This window comes from Nasonia vitripennis (genome assembly GCF_009193385.2).
Source record: "Nasonia vitripennis strain AsymCx chromosome 1 unlocalized genomic scaffold, Nvit_psr_1.1 chr1_random0007, whole genome shotgun sequence".
In the NCBI taxonomy this organism is placed as follows: Eukaryota; Metazoa; Arthropoda; class Insecta; order Hymenoptera; family Pteromalidae; genus Nasonia; species Nasonia vitripennis.
The window spans coordinates 1162125-1185454 of record NW_022279594.1 but is presented as its reverse complement, the minus strand read 5'-3'; the positions used below and the strand labels follow the sequence as shown (position 1 = coordinate 1185454).

The 23330-nt window shown below is 37.3% G+C and overlaps 2 pseudogenes; both read left to right on the top strand.

Annotated features, from left to right (window-relative positions):
* Positions 1–6593: 6593 nt before the first annotated feature.
* Positions 6594–9576, top strand: LOC100114156 (annotated as a pseudogene).
* Positions 9076–10866, top strand: LOC116415717 (annotated as a pseudogene).
* The last annotated feature ends 12464 nt before the right edge of the window (positions 10867–23330 follow it).

Genomic DNA, 23330 nt, shown 5'->3' with positions numbered 1-23330 from the left:
AATTCTCGTCTAGGAGATCTGCATTATGAAATCAGTTACATAGATAAAAAGTATAAACGACACATCAATCAAATTCGTGCTTTTACAAAAAAATCAGAAGAAGGGAAAGAAACAAGAAAAAATCCAGAAAGAGTAACAGCCGGAAAATTCAACACTGGCTCTACCTTCTCCGGATCCGGCCGCAACCCGTCTTTATCTAGTACGAACCATAAATATTGAATTTTCTCTACACAAAACGAACACTTTTTCTGATTTACAACCAACCCCGCCTCGTTCAACTTCCGCAACACGCGCTCCACGTACTCCAAGTGCTCCTCAAAGGTTTGCGTTGCGATTACGAGATCGTCAAAGTAGCTAAAAACGTATGGCTCCAACTCCGGTCCGAATAAGAAATCGAGTAGACGCTGCATGGTCATAGGCGCATTGGCGAGTCCGAACGGCATTCTTTTAAATTGCTAAAGCCTTGATCCCGGTACCGCGAACGCTGTGTACTTTCGACTCTCCTTCGCTAACGGAATTTGAAAATACGCCTGCTTCAAGTCGATTTTCGACAAGTATTGCGCCTTCCTCAACCTGTCTAAAATCGTGTCCATATTTTTCATCGGGTACGCATCTTTCCTCATTCGCTTGTTCACGTCTCTATAATCAACGCAAAATCGAAATGCCCCGTCGTCCTTCGGCACCCGCAACGGTGGGCTCAAATAATCGCTCGCGGATCTTTCAATAATATCCTCGCCATATAACCGCTTAATCTCTTTTATGAACCACTCCATGACGCTGGGCGACCGTCGACGCCAAGGATGTCGGACTGGAGTCGGATCTATCATGAAGATGTGATGCTCGGCCATCCAGGTCATCCCCGGGCCCTTCGGCTGCTCGGCAAGCACTCTATCGACTACCCTCTGGACTCTACCCCTTTGCTCTTCGCTTATCTCCATAATTCCCGCGCACTCCGCAAAAATAACCGTATCCTTATTTTTCGTCGCTGACACAAACCCATGCCACGGTCCCTCGCACACTCGCCAAAGTTCTTCCCGTGTCTCGTATCAACATCGAACTCTTCGCAAAAATCCATCCCGAGAATCGCCTCATGATCGAGATCAGGCACTACCTTAAAATCTATGTCTCTCGCATGCGTATCTATCTCTACCGACGCGCGCATAACTCCCTGTACTTTGCTAATTTTTCCAGTCGCGGTGCGCACTCGTATATTGATAGGCTTTAGCTTTTCCTTATATTGCTCAGCCACGCGCGGCGAGATCATCGATAAGGTCGCGCCTGGATCTAGCAACGCCAGGGATCGCTTCCCTCCTAAATTCAAGAACACGTAGTTTCGATTATCAGCAGCTACTCCGGCTACGACAACGTCTCCTTTCTCTCCCCTCGTTTTTGCGGAATTTTTGCTTCGCTCCAAGACTCAGTTCCCCAGCTGCTGTTTCTGCCGTCGCGCCCTTTTCTAACACATTGTTAGCGTTCTCAATTATTGGTAGTCTCGCGAAGACCTGTTCCTCGTCGTCACTCGAATAAATCAACTCCGGGGCTGCTTTATCCACTTTCTCCCGCTCGGAAGCTCGCGCCCGCAAGGACTCTATCCCCTGTCGCGAAAACTCGTCCACTGTCCACGCTGGAACGCCGTCGACGCGATGCACTGACTCCGCGAACGCTCTATTGGAATCAAGCTGCTACAGTCCTCTTTGTTTCAATCGCTGCTTAATCTCTAAGGGGTTAGACGTTCTCCGGAGTACGTCGACTCTTTCAGAGCGTGCGGACCTACCTCCGCCTCAGACGCCGAAGACGAATCAGCTGATCGTGTCCCCAAGTTAAAGTGCACGATTTTCCTTTGCTTTGCCTCACCCCGCTCCGTATTAACGCTCCTCTCACTCGTATTACTCTCTGTGCTCTCGGGTTTTCTCTCTACTAATGGTTGTCCGTACCTATCTACCTTTACGAACTTGCATTTTCCCGGTTCGCTACTACTATCACTCGCATCGCCGTCACGAACTCGCTCGCCTACCCCGGTAACCGCTTCGCGGGGAACAGTATTCATCGCTGTCCCCCGCCCAGCGAGTTTCTCCAAATCGATTTAAATTTTACTTTCCTGTAAGCTAACTCCACTTGCTTGTGCTCGGACGGAGGGTGCCTAAAACGCGAGACTATATATTTGAAACTCGAAAGATAACACGTGATCTTTTCTCCTTCGGCCTGCGTGCGCCGTTGTAAATCGTCCATCAATCCCGCAGCAGAAACTGGTCTTTGATCGTCGAGCCCCGGAGCCGGCCGCTGAGGCCCTCGGATTTTTCCCTTCTGCCTAACGTCTCGCCGCGTCCCTAAACCCTCCAAATTCGGCTGAGAAAGCGCGTTTCACCTTGACGATCGGCCTGAGCTCGGAGTCGCGCTCCGGATCTCGTCAAGATCCTCAGCTGGCGTATACCATCGCGTGTTTATATTCACCTGCTCTGGTATAGGGTTCACTGGAGTTGCGAGCCCCCTTCTCTCTCCTCTCACTCTATTCGTTGGATCATTCGTAGCCCCTCCCGAAGCTAGGGTGAGCCGCTGTTGTGGGCCTGCAAGCCCTGGCTCCTGCACGTCAAGCACCTCTCGGCCCCGAAGCATATGCGCCGAGTAATGGATGTACTGCGCCGATGGCATTTCACAGACGTAGTCGTGGTTGCCGGCACGCACGTACTTATCATCACCCGACGCACCGTGTTGCTCAAATTACCCTCTCCGACCCTGTGCTCAAACATCCACCGAGATGAAGCCCTAGAAAAGCCGCCGTCGCTTGACTCTCCTGACTCTGGCAACGGTGCGTGTCTCGCGTCATCATCGACTTCTCGCTCTTGATTCTCCCGCACGTTAAGCTGCGTGGGCTGCTCTACTGCCGGCGGTGCGGCGACGCCTTCCACGTACCACGGCACTCTATCATCGGTCGGACCACTCTCCCGAATTATCGCGCAAAAGAGTCTGCCTCGCAAAGTCTCGATGACCCCCGTGATGCTACAGCGTCTCTCCTTCAGCTCGTCTATCAATACGGCCGGAGGCAGTTGCGCGACTTCGAACTTAATCGTCCGATTATGCCGGTCTTTTAGCACTTCCCTCATCGTAACGTCGTGCCTCACCATGATCTCGAATCTCTTTCTGCTCTCAGAAGCTCCGCGTAGCTTCTCTCTCCCCTCGACTCCACTAATCGCTCTCTCTCTCTCTCTCATGTATATAAATGATATTTAGTATACTTACTCTAGTCACGCACTATTCCCGAACCTCTCTACACAGCACACTCACACCAATCTCTCTCCACGAAACTCGGCCTTGAAATTTACAAACAACAAAATTCCGAACGTGATCTAACCTTGCCCCACGTTGGGCGCAAATTTTCTCTTTTGTTTACGGCCCCCTTATCCGCGCCACTATTATTTATATTCCTCCGGATCCCGGCCTTGATCTCAGAGGGGGGGGGGGGACCGCTAGATCAACCCGAATCGGGGTAATCGGGAATGTCAGAATAATGAGTCAATTTAATTACGCTCGAAACTCTCTCTTTATTTCGGTCTCCAAAGTTTACAAGATACCGCCGCGTAACAACACTTCGCTCTCCCTATCCTTCTCTCTCTCTCTCTCTCTCTCTCTCTCTCTCTCTCTCTCTCTCTCTCTCTCTCTCTTACGCTCAAACGATCGTCACTCGCGCACTCCCTCTCTCCAACACCAATCTCTCGCCCGCTGGAAGCGGCTCGACTTCGGCGAGGTCGGTAACGTCGCGCGCTACCTCTCCGCGCACGGAGAGGGTCCGTCGCCTCGCGTCTCGCGCTCGCCCGAACTGCCTCCTCTCTCGCGCCCGCTCGCCAACACAAAGCGGACCCGGCTTTCCGGAATCGACGCCACGCGCTTCTCGTCTGTCAACGCCCGCGATTTTTCCCTGAATTCTCGGGAACGATTTGCGTTTTCCCTCTCGCCTTGTTCTCGTCTTCTTCTCGCGCTTTCCCGCGACTCTCTATTCTCTCACTCACTCTCTCAATCACTCTTCCTCTCTCTAAAACACACACTCTAACCGCCAATCACTTTCTCGTTCACCGAACTCTCCACTCTCTCTCTCACCTCGTGGCCGCATCTGAGTAAGAACACTCGTCTCCTAGCCTCTTACTCCTGGGTGGACTTTCCCCTCGGCCTCGTTCGTCGACTTCCTCCGCAACTCTCGCGCTCTCTCGTCTTCTTCCTCAGCAACCTGACGATCTTTCTCTAGACCCTCGCAGCTCTCGTTCACTTCCTCTGCTTGACTCTTTCCCGTAGCTCTCTCTCCACACACCCTCACGCAACACACACCGCGCTCTTCCACTCCCGGTAGACCCGCTCAGCGAGGATCTCCGCGAGATCCTTGAGCCTCACGTCCGTCGAAGAATGGCAATTCGAGGTAGTCGCTTCACTCCCCGGATAGACGCACCTCGAATTAATCCTCGGCTCACGGAAAACGCGAAACTTAGACAATCGAAAAACAACTTGAAAACGCGTCCGTCTCGACTGGATGCTAGCTGTCGAATCCCGCGCTGCGCGACCAATCAGCGCGCTCTCCCCTCGGGCCGCAACGTTGGCCGATGAGCCTCGCAGATCTCTGCGAGTCTGAAATCGCGCTGTTTCTGCGGGCTTGCCCCTTCCCTCGCGGACCTCGCGCTCTTCCGATTGGCCGCGCCGTTGCCGCGCGCGTCTTCACTCACTCTCTCTCTCACACACACGGACAAGAATTCGATGCTCTGTCGCAGCAGAGCTACACTGCTCGCCCGCGACACTTTTTCCCGGAATCCTCTCCCCTCGCTGGTCTTCTGCGAACCCCCCACTGATCCTCGCTTATTGGCGATTCCCTCGAATTTCCTTGTCCTCATGTTGACGTTCCTTCTCTTCTCCACTCGCACAAAAAACAAAGAAAATCGCGATTAATAATTGCGAAAAGCAATTATTATTTACCCGATAAAGAGCGGTTTTGCGACGGATAACGTACCGTCGCATTTGCCCGACGAGAAAGACCATGGAAAGGATGAGAGAAACTAACTTATGATATACCTAACCTTCCGCGGAAAGGCGCTGTGTCAACGTGACATGCTGTTCGCGCCGAGAAGGCCGATTCTGAGAAACAGAAACAGTGCATTCGCGACAAGCAAGACGATGCGTATACGCTTGTAATCACAGGGCAAAGCCCGAATATTTTCTCAAAATCATCTATGCTCGTTTCTTGTGACGTGATAAAGACATAGTCATCCATCTGTGCTCGTTTTATGGCGAGACAAAGATGTGAAGTTCTTTCTGTGCTCTCTTGTGTGGTAACCCTGCTGGAAAAATATTCGGGCTTTGCCCTGTGGTTACAAGCGTATCTTCTATCGACCTTTTCCAACTGGGAAGACAAAGAAATGGAGACTCAACTGTGCTTACTCTTGTGATAAGACAGTTGTACGAAACGATCTAATTTTGTATGGCATAATAACAGATTTTACCTTAAATTATTATATAAAACAAATTTCATTTAAATTAAATTATTGAAAAACAAAAATATTGGAGCTCACAGTCAGAGTTTTCGTGTTATCATCCTGATGGTAACACCAGTACTGGACCTCATTATGTGAAATTTATAAATTTTACTTATTTTAAACAACTTATAATAAATATATTAAAGATTACAAATTTTGAATGATTATCACTAACATTTTATCTCATATAAATGCATATTTATAACCATCAGCTTTAATAAAAATATTGAGCTGAAATCACCTGATAATCAACTGACGTTTTGGCATGATTATTAACTGATTATCAGCTGATTATCAGTTGATTATCATCTGATTTTTTTCATTAGGGTTGGAAACCTCGATTTGAAGCTTCCTATATTGACCCCTTCACAATTGTATGATCAAATCTCTATTTTTACGCATTTCCCTGTTTCTCGCTCATTTAACGTACTTTTTCAAAATTTAAACGCCATAAGTCAGAAAGTATCATAATATTACCTTTTTGGAAAAGTCAACCTTGGCTTCCTCCGCTTGAAAATTTGATTTTAGGAAAATTGTTTATTTTCAACGCTAATCCAAATTTTTTACTATCTCCGTGTAGATCGCAAATACATCCTCAAGCAGATCACCTGCATTTAATTGCATGCAGAGTATCCAGCAAGCCTTTGCAAAGAGAGATATCCCAGTAGATGCCTTAGATATTGTCATGTCCCCGCTAAGCGAGTCGACTATAAAACAGTATGGTAGTGCTTTGAAATTATGGCACGAATTTTGCCATAAAAAGAATATTGATTATTATAATACAGAATCAAAGTTTGTTTAAATTTCTTGACTGATAGGTTTAATGCGGGAGCTTCTTACGGAATCCTGAATTCTTGTAGAAGCGCAATATCTTTAATTGTCAATGAAAAGGTCGGAGAACATACGAGTATCACTCGGTTTATGAAAGGAGTTTTTAAACTTTGACCAACAAAACCTAAGTATGATATAACATAGGATGTCTCTGTAGTATTAGAATATTTAGAAAACCTAGATGTTTCTAATTTAGAAAATCTCACCTATAAGACTATAGTTTTACTAGCATTAAGCACAGCTTAAAGAGCACAGACGCTCTCTAAGATAAAAATTAGTAATATTCTTGAAAATAGATTAGAAATAATAATCCCAGAGATTTTAAAAACGTCCGCTATTAAGCTATATATTGAAAAGACCGCACCTTTAAGGAGAAATCATAATCAGCTTTTTATAGCCATAAAGAAACCTCATAATGAGATTACTACTCGAACCATCAGCAGATGGATTAAAAAGTGTCTGAATAATAGTGGTATAGACACTTTTGTATTTACGGCTCATTCAACGCGCCATGCGTCTACCTCTGTGGCCCTTTTAGAAGGGATCGATTTAGACACGATTCGAAGAACCGCAGGTTGGTCAAATCAATCCAAAGTTTTTGCGAACTTGTATTCGCACGTCCAAGCAAAAGTGGCACACCTAGCGGATTTTCCTAAAAGTGTTGAAAGTTATAATAAGCAGACGACAAACAAAATATGAATATACAAATATTACATGAGTATGGACTTGAGATAGAAAGTTGTTGCTCAAAAATTAATAAAAAGTTATAATGTTGAATAGGGAATACTACAATATGAATTTAAATGCTTTTCTACTCTTTTTTATTTTTTACCTCCATGTATCACGTGGTACTATTATAACTTTCAGCGCTGAAAATAAACGGTGCTTGGACGTCCAAATAATCGCCCAACTGTTACAAACACATGTGAATTTGTACGACCTGCTACAAGAACAAAAGTTGAAATCTTATACTCTAAAAAACTACATATTGTAGTAGAGCGAGGACAAAGTATAACTAGTCGATGAAACGAACTTACCTAAGTAAAGTTCGATCGTAATTCTACAATGTCCTCGCTCGAGTACATACCTCTCTCTTTTAAAATAACAAGTTATTTTTCCCACCCAAAAAATTAAAAAAAATTTTGTCAGCTTTAAGCTTAAAGGTGAAGAAAGCGCGCGAGGCGGGTGAGGGGGGGGGGCGTCTTGTTTTTGACTCTGAATACGTGCGCCACCAAGAGGATACTGCATATTAATGTACTCGAGCGACAGTGCTGGGACAGGGATGGCGACCGGAAGTGCAGAAAACGCACCAAGCGGCTCACTTCAGACCGCGCGAAGTAGAAAATAAATTTCTATAGTCCGTAGTGCGAGAGCTGCTCTTCTGCAGCGCGTTCTGCTACGCGCACGTAAACAGAGCAGACAGCAGTGTAACATCGTCAGGGATCGTGAACTGGATCTTAGAGGTGCCTATTTTATCTATTATGCAAGAGGATGAGCGAATTAAATTATTCTGATTTGAACTACCGTGGCAATCACGATATGTCCTGGGAAGGTGCAGCTGGTTATTCGTCAGTCTACCGCTGCCGCGAGATTATGCGACCCCTGGACATAGGTACCAAACAAACATCCCTTCGTCGAGGTCAGTCCATCTCACGACAATGGTAAGATCTGTCGATTGTCTTTTATTGTTTTCTTTTTATTTTTCAATGCCAAGGAAGTTGTTGATTAAAGCTTTATTTATTACAGATCTGGTGGTCAAACATTATATAGGTCGAGCAAGTGGCCTTGCCAGTCTGATAACAGATAATCTGCTGATACATCCGCTTCTCGTGTTAAGGAGACAGTGCAAAGTCAATCCTATTTCCAGAAAGTATCATATGGGACTGATAACTTCGATACCGGTGATGATAAGACTCAAGATTTGAATACACTATGGAAAGGTATAGGGTCAGTTCTCATGGTCAGAGGATTAACTATGTCTGCTTTGACCAAAATTTTGCATTTCTACAAATGTCGTAGTTATTTTGTAATTCATCTATCTGTTTCTTCTGGAGTTTGATATCTTTGAGAAGTTCAGATCTTTTATAACGTAGAGTTTCAATGTCAGCTTGTAAATTTCTTATGTGTCTTGTTTTTTTATACATTTTCTTTCTACTTGGTACTCATTTGACTACGAGAGAATACAAAAACTCTTCCAATATATGCTTTGAACTTGTGGATGAAGACTTAAAATCAGTTTTATCAGATAGAGAAAATGTTTTATGTTGAAAGTTCATCTGCAGTTACTCTATTAATGCATAAATATTATCTAGAATTGATTTTATTTTGATCTGCTAAGTTATAGCTTAGATTCACGCATAAGGATTTATGAAAGACTCTAATTTTTCCACATTTATTGTTCAAGGCACTGGGACAGTACATCGTTCTGAAATGTGTTTCTATTGGAATAGTTACACCTTTTTACGCAGCCTCACTAGTTGAGACTGTTACTTGAAGTAAAAAGCAAAGGTCGTCTCATTCCAATATCTCCATTATTACTGCCAATAATTGCATATGGACTCGTCAAGTATCTATTTGCTATTTCTGTCAAAAGAATTGCAAGTTATATAATGAGAACTAGGCACAAATACACTCAGGAGTCACGAGTAAGTTACAAATGTCTATATTTTCAAAATTGTATAAGGCACACAAATTAAGGCCTTTATTTTCTCTTTTTTTCAGGGTGCATATTGCCATAACATGTCTGAATTTGCTGCACAAGATATAGAAATACAAGCTCCATTAATTTCCATGTGCACAGCCAGTATAATTTTTATCCTTTTGAAACTGTTATACAACGGTTGCACCTGCAGGGTACACGAACTAGATCTTATCGGTGAGTAAATATTAGGTTATCCAAAGATTGTCTGATAATCTATTGACATTACCTATATTATGCATTTCTTTCCTTTTGTTTGCATTCATTCTAATTAGTCATGTTTATAATTGTTTCAGGATATAAAATACCAGCAATAGGGTATAAGATTTACAAAGTTCATCTGCAAATCTTGATCTATTGTCCATTTCAACGAGCTCTAAAAGTTCTCAATTAATAAGAGCAAGTGCTTTAAGAGTCCACTCTAGTATCAGGGTGCACATAATTCTGATAGTTGTTCCAATTGTTCTGGAAAAATTGCTGTCTAAGAAGACTACTCTTGCTGTAGAATCAGCTGTCCTGGCCTTTGAAGAAGTCTGACCAGATAGAATAGATCATATACATAAGATGGAAACAATGCAATTTACTAGTTGATGTTGATGAATGGGGCCAAGTAGTTATTGTTCATATGTTGACAAGATATGCAAGTGCGCAGTTTATTAATTCTAATATAGGTGTATTAAAAAATTTTCAATTTAACGTTATAAATAATCAAATTAGTTTTATAGGAAATAGAAGAGGAGGATGAGCAACGTCTATTCTACGATGATTCTGTTTCAGAATCATCAGAGGTAAAGATACCTAAATTCACTCTTCAGGTAGATGACAGGTTACTACTGCGTAACACAAAACCACTTCTACAATGTAGAAATACTGCAGTTGTAATGGCAACGGCCTAACTGTACTACCATGCTGCACCTTGAGGAGAGGCACAATTACTTCAAAGGCCTTGATTAGATTACTCAGAGGTCACGGAGAAGTTCAAAGTGTGGTTCTCCACTGTATAGCAAGCATTTCGATTCCTAGAAAGGTACTATAATTTATTGAACTGTAATTCCTGCAACTAAAGTATGAAAAAAATTTTTAAACATAAACTTAATTCTATGTATTTTTCAGGGAATGTTTGAGCCTTTGCTAAAATCTTTCTTTGTCAGAACGTCTGATTCAACTCACATAAAATTATTGAAGTTTCAATAATTTTTATTTTAATTTCAAACCTATATCTCAAGTATAGCGACAAAGAATTAGTTCGTGCTTGTATCCAAGCTATTGAAAGATGTGCTAGTAATATTAAGGAAGTTACCGGTACATGTCGAAATGGATTAGTCTCTCTATTGAGAAATAGAGATGGTGAGAAAATTTGATGACAAATTTAGTTAATTTTATAAATAAATATTTACTAAAAAGTAATTTACAGTTACAGAAGCTATTGTAGCAGAAGGCGTAGTAGTGATAAAGCAACTTCTGCAAACTAAACCAAACGAACATAAGGATATAATAGTTCGTATGGCCAAATTGATGTACTTTGTAACTGTGCCACAAGCCAGAGCATCTATCCTGTGGCTCTTGGGTGAATACTCTAACCGAGTGCTAAAAATAGCGCCTGATGTCTTAAGAAAAATGTCAAAAACATTCATCAACGAGGAAGACATACTGAAATTGTATTATTCAAAAGTGTTAATTATACTACATTCTGAAGAAGTGTTTATATTATACGAATTTAAGTTAAATTTAAGTTAAATTTAAGTTAATTTTATACGAATTTATTGTTGTAAGAAACCATGAAGCTACTCATTTTATGTAAAACAAGAAAGTAATATAAAGCAATAAAATGTTTCCATTGCTAAGTTGGAGGGCGTTTTATTTGAAATAAAATACAACGAATCTCGATCCAAATAAATAATTTTTATTTGGAATTCAATTAGCAACAATTACGTTAATATTTTCTTAAATCAACCAATGAATTAATGATTGTCGAGTGATCAGTGCATAACTTAAAAAATCGTATTTCAAACGAGTACAACTACATTATTGAACTATATGACACCTACTAAGAGGTAAATAAATTTTAAATAATGAATAATGCATGACCTTCTAAAAAAGTAATAAAAAAATCGATTATGAAAGCGAATTAAGTCTGTTTTTTCTTCGTGTTAAATAAATGACTAGTTTATTTTCTAAAAGATAATTTCAGTAACTCAGAAGTTTGAATGCCTTTATAAGTAATCGTTTTTATTTGATAAGAAATTACTATTTTGTAATGATACACTTAAAAGATAACAATAGTATATAAGTACCGTGTATACGATGATTTTGGTTTATTTTTAGAGTTTGTAGTTCCGAGCTAATGCAGGCAGAAAAAAATAAACAAATCAGTGATTTTGCGCGAAAGCTATCCCCCCTCCCCTCGCCGCGTACCGCCTGTCGTGAGTCCCCGATTTTTTTTATTATTATTATTATTTTTTATTGTCATATATTTTTTCAAAACGTTTGACAATTTCGTTTTAAGAGTATTAATTTTTTTCAAAAAATCACCTCTTTTATCATAAGAATTGAATGGTGCGATCGATCTCGAAAATCTGACAGAAAAATGTAGGCAATTTATTGCTCTTTCTTAAACACTATTGTTGAATTATTTGTATGAAACACATCTTTAAAAAAAGCGCTGCCAATTTCATTAGCATTATGCTCCAAGAGACATGATGAATAAAAGAATTGTTTTTCTTAAATAAAAAGTTTTAATGTTTCTTAGATTCTGACATAAAAATATTTACAACTTAACACACACCTAATAACATTGTTCGTCATGTCCATGATCATAAAATAGCAACGGAGTGTTTTTCGATTTTTAACAAAAACCTGCCGGGTTTTTTTTATCATTAAGGAAACTTGTGGCGAGCAATTTTAAATAGGGTATAAATGGAAAAAAATGTCTAAAAAGCCTTTTTTTCTCAGATTTTTGTATTTCTGACGATTTGTACCCTATTTTAAATTGCTTGCCACTTCTGGCAGGGACGGTCATTTTCAACGATTTTTTTTTAATTCAAGATCTCGGGCGCAGCTCCGTTATTCCAGAAAAAATAATGTTCACTCAGCTAGATAATAAATTAACCGGGGCGCAATAATAGTATATTACGACACTTGTGACCTAAGTCGATTATTGCACGGTGTGCACTGATTAGATCACGAGTATCGTATACATATCATATACAATCTTATAGCACAGCTGCTTAAATCCGCAAAGTCTCAATGTTCGCAAAAAAAAAAAAAAAATGCAGTGCTTGTCGTTCATTTAGAAAACTTTGGGGTAGCTTTTCGATAGGCGGGAAACGCTGCTTGAATTTCAGAAAAGTTTTGGTGTTCAGGTCTGATGGCCGTTCTGTCGCCAAGAGTAGCGCTTTTTTGACGACGCGTCATCTTCACTTGCGCGACATTCTCCACGCCGCTACCATCGTAGAAAATTGACCTTATTTCTGGAGAGAATTAATGGTCAAAATTTTGTAAAATAGAGTACTATTAGAAATTCGTTTTAGATTATTTCCAATAATTTCAAATAGACCTCATTTTAACATGCTTTCGCCATAATTTCTGTTCAATAGGGTCAATTTTCGAGAAGGGCATTTCAAACGTATTAAATTAAATTAGTCATTGTCGATATCGCACGCAATTCTTGACCGGTCGGGCTGAAATTTTAGAAGTCTCCTCTCGCGCAAACTAAAAAACTTATTTTTCATCACGATCCTCTACGTTCTTTTAAAATGCGGGCACAATTTGTTAAATTTTACGTGTATTGTACACGATTTTTTGGCTCTTACGCGAATTTTAAGCATTCTACAAAAAAATAGCCCAAATTATTAGCCCCTATTTATCATAAAACTTTACAGCTGTACGTTAAACATGAAAATGTTAAATGTAAAAGTTGTAGACGAATCACAACTTTTTATCGTGACAAATATTTTTTCGTAATGTTTTAACGAAGATAAAATCCTCAAAAACGGTTTTTTACGCAGTGCGAGCGTCTCTGGGTTTGGCGAGCGCGAAGTAATGAAAGGTGGCAAGCTATCGTGGTCGTAAGGCCGCTCGTGGCGCGCTAGTTTTTACTAATAAGCGCGGCGAAAGTTTGGCCAACAAAAGAGCAACGGTTTAAATTATTTTAAAAAAGGCACAAAATAATACAGAATACAATCGTTGCTCTCTACGAAGACTACAGCAAATTTCAATTATTCCAGCTTGACCGGATCCCAACTTAAACCAATTATCACTGTATTGCCAATGGATCAACATAAAAACAAATTAAATTTACAAACATTTTTTTAAAACTAATAAATTTTTAGAAAAATTGAAATAATTTTGAAAATTTGATTTGTATTGACGTAAGTTCAATTTCCATTCCATTTTCCGTTCCATTTTTCACGTGAACAGTCAAGTCGTGAATGAAATTCTATATGCAATACGGGACTAAAGTCGATTATTCCCTCGGCTGATTACTGCCCGAGCGAACCCACCCGCGAGAATTATCAACGGAGCCCAGGCGTAGAAAGTTAACAATAAAATACTTCGACACATCGGAGAAAGGTGATCGAAAGCGAGCAATAAATTAAAAACAGAAATGTCTAAACCCACGTACCCTACCCGTAGTGAGTTAATAATAAAATACCTCGGCACATATCGGATGAAGGCGAGTGAAAGCGAACAATAAATTTAAAACAAAACTTCTTAATCCTCCCTACCCCGCACGCTGCAATTTATAATTGAATAATATTTATAGTAAAAAACTTTGGCACATCGAAGAAAGGCGAATGAAAGCGAGTGACAGATAAAAAATCAAAATGTCAAAATGTCCAGCTGCTCCGCACGAAACGACTAATTGCTCGCAAAACTTCTTAATCCTCCCTACCCCGCACGCTGCAATTTATAATTGAATAATATTTATAGTAAAAAACTTTGGCACATCGAAGAAAGGCGAATGAAAGCGAGTGACAGATAAAAAATCAAAATGTCAAAATGTCCAGCTGCTCCGCACGAAACGACTAATTGCTCGCTTTTGCTCGCCTTTGTCCGATGTGTGGAGTTTTGTAAACAATTCATTTGCCTCACAACTCAATGACATATTTCGAATACATAATTCTTAACTGTTAAGGGGATGTCGGAGCAAAAGTTTCGCAAATCTGCCACGGGGTATTTTGTATTTATAAACTTCTAGAAAAACCAGAAAGTCCGATCGAGTCCTCCGAGTTTTCTTTCGGTAGAACCATTTTTCTGATTATATCTAAAAAATGCAGACTACAATATTCTATATCATATAAGCTTATACATATAATATACTTTTGAGTTAATCTTCCAAAATATAAAATAAAACTAAATTTTGATATAGGCCTATAAGCTAATCGATATGAATAATATTACAAAGAAGATAAATTTTTATCATTGTTATGATTTTGTTTAAACATTAGATTCCATCTTATATCTCCGTAAGGAAACAGGGAAAATCATAGGATCTATGTGAAAAGATAATTTATTCAAAATAATTTATTCAAAAGTTAGACGTATTTCTTTTGGGGGGTTTTCGGATGAACACAAAGATCATAATGATTAGGTTTATACGGGCGTAGGGATGGGTAAAAGGGTTAAACACACTCGGACGCGCGTAATTAACTTTCGAAGCCGCTAGGGAAAATTAGGGAGGATAATCAGGAGGGAATTATTAAGACGATTATTTTAATAACCATATTTTTTAAAGAAAGCACACTGTTATTGGCGTTAGCAGATATTTTTATTGATTATAATATTTTGTCACATTTTCATTATTATAATTTAACTGTAATCTTAATTTATTATCATTTATAATTTAACCCCATAATGATATATACAACTGACTTAATATAGCTCATTGTTTTCTCTTATTGTACCATTAAGCTATTAAGCGCGTATACATAATAAATAATTGAATTGATTAAACATGTTGCATAAAATATAGAATACAGAACACTATACAAAAAGGTTTTCGCCTGCTTTCTAAAAAAGTGTTGATTTTGATAAGTTTGCATTATTTATGAAGAGCGCAGTTGCCGTGTCAAAAAATAGTCACATAAGCTCCGCTTAACACGTATACGAAAAAACAGAAAAATAAGTCCGCGTATTTACAAAATATATGGTTCGCAACAAGGCTATTTAGGCTTTTTAACTCGCCTTCAGCTCGTGTTAGCTTGCCTCGACTAGTTCTGCACATCCGGTATAAAAAAGGCCACTATACGCCCATGGTACACAATATACTACTTTGTAAATATTGAAAATATTAAGTTTTTTTACAGGGAACATACATTTTTTAAATTACAAAATTCTCTTCTGATATTGAGATTAGTTTTTATATTACTGATACTTGTAAGCCTTATAATAATATTGTTCCCTAATAAATAGAATATTATTCGACAAAAAGCACCACTTTAGCTTATTAAAGGAGCATTTTAACATATACTTATACATTTGCTATTGCGAACATCTTTTATATATATATATATATATATATATATATATATATATATATATATATATATATATAAGAAGGAAGGTCAGTATGGTAAAGGTATAGGGGGCAAGGGCTTTATAATTTTAGCTCTGATTTTTCAAAAATGGATGGTAGGTTTCTGAGTTATCAACGTTTAAGAATAGCATAAAATAACAAAAATATCTATTTGAAAGTGAATATGGTAACTTATTTCTAAATAAGTAAACAAATGTCTATGCGAAAACGAAGACATGTAGCTTTAATACAACGCAGATTTTTTACTTGCTTAATTTACCGTCGTAACTTTCGAAGAAATAAAATATTGTTTGACATATTTTGTGCTACATATACTAATAGTTCAAGTCACTGTTAATAAGACCAATATAACAATTCCAATTCTACCTCTCACTCTCTCTAAAAAAACGCGTCTATAAAATTCTCATTACAACAATAATAAAGTTGATATACATATTAAGGGGATGTCGACGCAAAAGGTTCGCAAACCCGCCATGGGGTTTTTTGTATTTCCTTGTATAACTTCTAGAAAAACAGAATGTCCGATCGAAGTTTTCTTTCGGTAGAACGATTCATTAAACTTAACACTACGGCGCTACAAACTCGTATTTTCATTTGCAAGCTTTATTTTAAAAGTTTTATGTAAAATTAGATTTTAAGGTTTGCCGCTGCAATCGCATGAGTACGATTAAGTATGTGTAAACATCTGTTCGTATTTCCAAGATTTTAGAACAACAAAAAGTCCGATCGAAAATTTATTTCTGTAGAACGTTCATTTAACTTAACACTACGGCGCTACAGACTCGGTTTTTCATTAGCAAACTTTATTCAAAAAGTTTTATGTAATAGATAAACAGTGTTTTTTGGGACGACATCCCCTTAATTAACTTGTCATTCTCAATCTTTCAGTTTTTTTAGAAAATTTTGATAATTTACTTATCGAGTTATAACGGTTTCAAGAAATCAATCTTTTGTGTGTGTAAACAATAAACATCAAAGGATAATCTAAATTATTGGCGGTAAAATGATGTTATTCATTTTCTTTCAGATTAATATAAAAAACGTAATAAGCTCTAAATATAAAAGTTCTTATAAAACAAAGATGCGTCGACAGAAAAAGTAGATTTTCCCAATTATTTTTCAGTAAAAACAAATAAAATTAGACTTGGTGGATTTAAACCCACTGAGTAAGCGCTGAGATACAGGCATATACGAACAAACACACGCAGGTTTTTTGCACAAATGTATTTGTACAAAGCTTCCTTAGAACGGAAGCAAAAATCTCTATTTTCAAAAACAAGATTTCTGTGATTTTTCAACGTACATACCTTTTAAATGAGTATCCTTTACTAACAAACCATAGTGTTTGTAACGCATGTATTGATTTCCGCGTTTTGTGTGCCTATAAGCAGAATCAAGGTGACTTTTTCTTGACACGACACCTCAAAGTATTTATTTTTATGCTTGATACATACATACACACACACACACACATATATATATATATATATATATATATATATATATATATATATACACCTAAATATATGTGTAAGTACAAGTTTTAATCATTTTTATAAACTTTTCAAAAAGCGGGCAAAACAAGTTTTATTGGCCAGCTTTTTTCAGGTCGGCCAAAACACCGCTGCGTTTGGCACGTAGCTTCCTCTAACAAAATTTATAGTTGCAATAAATAAAACCGCTGCCAATTAATTGGCACGTAGCTTCCTCCAACTAAATTTATAGGTCCAATAAATAAAATATTGTTGAAATTTACAGTATATTAATTATTTTAAAAATACTTTCTATCTTAATTATTTTACTAAAGGAGCACCCGTCACAATATCAAATCATATACCCTGTAGAAAATTGACTAGTTGAACTACTCAGTCAATTAAGAGATCGCCAGTTACGAAAACGAATTGTTCGCCGCAAATTCGAATAAAACTCGACTGTAACTCGTGAACGCGAAATCCGTATACGCGCATGCGAGCGTGTGTAGCAGCCGCTCGCCCGCTTCTGCCTATGTGTATAGCGCATGGTGTAGCCAAGTGTGTGCAGCGTCTGTTGTGAAGTTTCCTAGTGGAAATAATTGGGTGAGCCAAAGTGTGGCAAAGTATGCTAAAGACTTGAACCCGGATCCTTTGGGTTAGTAAGCTGAAGGTCTACCACTGAGCCACAAGTACTCGTTACAGTTAATACAAAAATTTAAACTCATGTACTTCAAGCAGCTTTAGATACTTAGTACTTTTACAATATTAATTAACAATTGCCCGTAATTGCCTTAAAGCTGCTGTCCGCCGTAAATGTTGGAAAAACATGCCTCAACAGGGGAATCCGTCGGGAATACAAGTTTTCCAGATTTCGTACAAAAATTTTCTAAGTCCTCAATTTCCGAAAAACCCATGTGTGTCAAAATGTGCCAAAGTATGCCAGAGTGTGCCAAAGTATACCAAGGTATGCCAAAGTGTAATAAATTTCCGAATTTGAACACTGGAACATTATGGCACACTATGCCACACTTTGGCACACAATCCATTTCCACTAGGGTTATAATCAATTTTCGGAAGATCAAGAGAAAAACTTATATATGGAAGAAGATTCTCTAATTGAATAATCATATTTATTATTCAGACCACAGCAACAGTTCTAGTGAAAGTGAATTTGACAGTGATTCAATTAATTAATTATTTATAATAAAACAAATCTTTTTTATTGTTTTTTTAACATATTTATTATTTTAATTACAAAAACGAACTATATGTTAAGGATAGAATGAGGATAAAATGGACGCTCATAACCTACAAATTCAAATTTCATTCGCTAGACGGGTTATTCTCGAGTTTTTGAGTAGTTAACGTCGTCAGGTGACGAGGTTTCTGGAGATAATGGCGAGCGATATATTGGTGATAAATTGGCGTAATTTTCTAAATTCAAGATAAGCTGGGCAATAACCAGTCAAGATTTCTACCAGAGTAATTTTCAGGAAAAAATTTAAACCTTAATATTTTAGATAATATAGTGTCCTCAAAACCTCATAAAATCATGAATTTTCTCAAAACATTCTGAACTTTTGTTTTACGAGTTATAAGTTTTAACATAAAGAGTAATTTTCAGTTATACAGGGTATACAGGGTGAAATACAAAGAATAATAATCCTAATATCTTTTAAACTAAATAATTTTATAAGCTGCAAAAAGAACCTAGCTGAGGTGATCAAAAGATCGATATTTTCCCAAAATTGCAACGTAATCAAAGCCTTTTACTCCCATAATCGTACATAGAAAACCCATTTTTTTAAGTTTTCGATTTTTAGCTCAAAAACTATAGTCATCAAAATGGTTTAAAATTTTGACAGCAAATAGATATTATCGTTTTTTATTGTCATTAACTTTTTCAAAACGTTTGACACTTCATTTTTTGAGGTATTCAATTTTTTTTTAAATCAGCTTTTTTATTATAAAAATATAACGGAACAGTCAATCTGGAAAATCTTGCGGGAAAAAGTAGGCAATTTTATACTCTTTTAGATACACGATAGTTCAATATATTAAATAAATCATATCATCAGAAAAAAGCAAACATTTTTTTTAAAAAATGAAAAATGGCTATAATATGGCCTAAAATCGTCAGAATTGTAAAAAATATTTTTTCCGAATTCAGAATTAGAAAAAATATATGCGTATCAAATTTTATTACTATCGGTTGTGTGGTTCCAAAATCATAATGGTATACGTACATACACACATCCACGGACATTTTCTAAAAATCCATATTTCGCGCTCTAAACACCTTCAAATGCGTTTCTACGAAGTTTTAGCGGAACTGAAAATTTTACTATTACAAAGCTTCCTCTAGGAGGACGCAAAAAGTTTGTAAAAAAAAAACGCAAAAAGCTTCCTCTAGGAGGACGCAAAAAGTTTGTAAAAAAAAACGCAAAAAGCTTCCTCTAGGAGGACGCAAAAAGTTTGTAAAAAAAACGCAAAAAGCTTCCTTTAGGAGGACGCATATTATTAATACATTATATTAATATTTTTTATCCACACAGCAACATGGTTATAAATTTTCTTGGGTCGAAAAGATTACGGACAAATTAGTCCGGTGTAAGCTTTGCGGGGTTGAAATTACAGGTACGAAATATATCATTAAAAGACATGCTAATCGCGCACATCCTGAATTGACAATTGACGATGATGCTAAGTCAAAGGAGAAGGAGAAGAAGAAGAAGGAAGTTTCCAAAGAATCTAAGGAATCATCACCATGTCAAGATTTATATAATGAGATACCCGACGAATATCACTGTATTAGTAACGACGAAGTAGATGAAGAGCAAGTTAAAGGAAAAATGGAATACGATTATGCAAAAGCAGTAATCAACAAGTGGGACAAGAATGAGGATTACAAAAAAAATATTGATTTGAGTAAAATAAACGAGAATCAAGTTACTTGTATCCCTTGCAAATCAGTTTTACGTGCTAGAAACAACATCATCGATAGTCATTTTAGAAGTTCTAATCACTTGATTAAAATTGGTGATATTCCCGATTCTTTTAAAGCAGACGTTGAAGCTGCAGAACTCAGATATGCGGGTATAATGCTAGAAAATCACCTATCCTTCTTACAAGCTGAGAATATTCTTCGTGATTTAAAAAGTATTTTACCTGACTCGGACACTCTTAAGAATATGAATATAGGAAGAAAAAAAGCTCGTGCTATAGTAGAAAAAATTCTTGCTCCTACACACAAAGGACGCTTAAGAGATATTCTGCAGCACACAGAGTTTTCCGTATGCATTGATGAATCAACAGACATCTCGGTTCATTCTTCAATATGCATTATCGTTAGGTATGTGGATAAAGTGAATAAAAGAATCCATGATACATTATGGGATGTGATTCCTGCTTATGAGAAAGGTAAAAAGCTTAAAATGGATGCTCAGCATGTATTTGATAAAATCATACAAAGTTTGAAAGAAGCTGATGTGCCTTTAAAAAACATAATTGCTTTTTGTTCGGACACATGCAATTTGATGATGGGCGACAGCAACTCGGTAGCAACAAGATTTAAGCAATTGTCACCAAATTAGTATTAGTATTGTAAAGTGTGATTACCATATCCAAAATTTGATTGTTCAAGAGGCAGTCAATTATTTTTCACTGGAAATTGCAGAACTTGTGTCGAGCGTTCATAATTATATTATGAGCAGTTCAAACCGAGTTACAAACTGGTATACATGCCAAATGAACGTTAACATTCCTTTGTTAAAGGTTTTGAAATACAATCTCCTTAGATGGCTATCGCTATATTTAGGTATATTGTGAATATTGCGAAGAAAAACATCTTTAACTGCATTTTTTTAAAATGAAGTTATTATGAACAAAAATAAATCGGATGAAACAGCTTTAAATATTTATAAGCAACTGAGAGATCCCCTCATTCATGCTTCCTTACTTTTTTTGGAAGCCATACTATCTAGATTAGTGAGCGACAATGAAGTGTTACAAAGTGAGAAACCAATTGTAACAAAGACATTAACAGAAATGACAAAAGTGTATGCTGACTTTTTGAAAATGTATATGAGAGAAGAATATGTTAAGAACACAAAATTAGCCGATATAAATCCAGAAGAAGAAAGCCAATTTTTAAACTTGTCCGATATGTATATCGGCAAAAAGACTGTTGCATAGCTTGATGAGCATGAAAAGAAATTAAAAGTGTTGGCATTGAGCGGATTATTCAGCAAAGCGCAAGGAGACAGGGCAAGAAAGAGAACAAAAGATTCAACGTGAAACGTGGTCTTTATTCTTTAGCGTAAACGAGACGTGCGTGTACGTCGGAATGACGAGACGAACTAAGCGCTCTGCCGTCCTTTCTCTGCGGCGGTTGAGAAAGGGGGAAAAGGGCCGCTCGTGGTGGGGAGCTATGCTCACTCTACGCGCAGCGTAGAATGGCTAGCGTTCTTAAAGACTAGCCCGGGAACCCTCCTGGATGTTCTTAAATCTAACAAAAAGCTACGCAGAATTCTGACATTGAAGAAAATGAGTTTAATTTCAGGAAAGCATGTCAAGTTATGTTGATCAATGTTGCCAAAAAATGAAAAAAAAATGCAATTTAGAAGATAAGAAATTTTTGTTCAACGAAAAAAAGTTTTAGATTTACATTTTAGAAAGGAGTATTACAATCTTGAAGTTGCTTTTGAATCATTTGCGCAATTCGAAGTAACTAAGGACTCTAATTTAAGAACAAAAATTAATGAGGAATGGCGTTTTATCACAGAATTATGTTGATGAAAATGGTAAAAAATTATTTGATAATGTATCTAACTTTGCACTTAGTGTTCTATGCATTCCAAATGCGAATGCCGCACCTGAAAGACTATGAAGCGTGCAAGGATTGTTAAAGACGAAATTGCGAAACAAGTTATCTTTTGAAGTTTTAAGAGCTATTTTATTAGCAGGGCAATATGTAAACGACATGGGAGGTGTGTTGAAATTCGTACTCACAGATGATATGATAGAATCGATGAAAACATTACGTACCGAAAAAATAAAATCAAGAAGTAAATCAAACACTGTAGAACAGAGTGAGTACGATAATGTTTCTCTATCTATGAAATTAAAAGAAGCATGTATCAACGAAGAAGTAATGTTTAAAAACAAATACTCTGATATAAAAGACTCTGATGGTATTTGCAAGATGAGTCTTTTTGATGAAGATGGAGATTTTTTTTACAGATATTGAAGATGAAATGATAGCAATAAAAGAAGGCAAATTTGTGGTCAACGAGAAAGATGATTCATTTCATCATCCACAGGTATACAGAAAAGAAGTGGCAAATTTATTGATTAAAGAATCGCAGTGTATGAAAAATGTGTGCCTGAACTGTTTTTCGCAAAGAAAAACTGACACTATATTGTGCATATCATGCCAAAGGTTTGCACATGTGCGATGTTTACTGCAGGGTCGTGCTGATATTCCGACCGATATAACATCATATACATGTAAATTGTGCTCACAAAATAAAATTAGATAAATTACAGCTAAAATACAAAGTCAATCTACAAGATGAAATGTATTTCTATAAATCTATATGACATAATTTCACTAATTTTGAAATATCTTAAGAAAGTATATATATATATATATATATATATATATATATATATATATAATGTATTTCGGCGGAATATATGCCGCATCACATAATATATTTATTTGTTTTGAATATATTTTAAAACTCAACAAATTATGTATATTATGTAATGTAAAGCAAATATATTCAATTTGAATAATAAAGGCGGTTGCGCCGTGCTGTTGGTTTTTTTGAATTTTTTTTGAAAAGTATAAATTTGTAAAAATTGGTTTTGATACAAGTAATAGAGTAATTTTAAGAAAGGAATGCGTGTACACGCAACGTACTATCACATCAACGCCGCACATCTTTCAGGATTAATTACATTTTTTAAATGTGATTAAAAATGAAAAAATGTGTATATTTTGGCGGATTTTTGTCTAGACAATGATATTCATACTATTATTAAAAGGTTGTAGAGCAAAAGCAGAATTGCTCACAAGTATAAGAACAGTTTGATGCTGCATGCATTGTCTAGACTATTTAATTTAATTCATATTATTGTAATAGGGAACAGGCGTTAAGGTACTACCGTAGATTGTTAATTCAATACTGTTGAGACATCAATGAAATGAAATATATCGATTCCAATGACAGTTACCCTTAAACTGTATAAAAACTACTCTTCAGTTTTTGTTAACA